This window comes from Penaeus monodon, chromosome 31 (genome assembly GCF_015228065.2).
Source record: "Penaeus monodon isolate SGIC_2016 chromosome 31, NSTDA_Pmon_1, whole genome shotgun sequence".
Classification (NCBI taxonomy): domain Eukaryota; kingdom Metazoa; phylum Arthropoda; class Malacostraca; order Decapoda; family Penaeidae; genus Penaeus; species Penaeus monodon.
The window spans coordinates 13,234,275-13,234,815 of NC_051416.1; the positions used below are offsets into that span (position 1 = coordinate 13,234,275).

The 541-nt window shown below is 41.2% G+C and overlaps 1 protein-coding gene across 1 annotated transcript in view; it reads left to right on the top strand.

The window, feature by feature from the left end:
- Window positions 1-541, top strand: part of LOC119592896 (phosphonoacetaldehyde hydrolase-like) — a 36,463-nt gene that overhangs the window by 12,594 nt on the left and 23,328 nt on the right. The window lies entirely within an intron of this gene.

Genomic DNA, 541 nt, shown 5'->3' on the forward strand with positions numbered 1-541 from the left:
AAGGGAGAAAGGAAAGGAGATGGAGAAAAGAAATGGAAGGAGGCGAGAGGAGATGAAAGAAGGGAGGAAGGAAAGAGGGAAAGAGGGAGAGGAGAGGAGAGAAAACAGAATAAGAATTGGGAATATATGAGAAAGGAGAAGAAGGGATGAAAAAGTGAGGAAAGGGGGGAGTACTAAGAGTAAAGAAAGTTGAAAGGAGAGAAAAGATAAAAGAGTGGAAAGGAGGCGGGAAAGGAGAAGAGAAAGAAGGGTGGAGAAGAGAGAAGGAAAAAAAGAGAGATGAGAGGATTAAAGGAGAAAAACAAGAGAGACGGAGGGACAGAATAGGGTATAATAGGAGGGAAGAAGATGGGAGAATGAAATAGAAGGAAAAAAGGAAATTAGAAAGTGGGGAGAGAAAGCGAGAGGAATTGAGGAGAAAGAGAGAGCCGGTGATAAGGAAAAGGAGAAGAGAAGTAAGTAGGAAGACCTTAAATCAAACGCAAAATGGCATAGGCAATATTGGGAAATGGAACATTGTGATAAAAGGAAGCTTGATTTT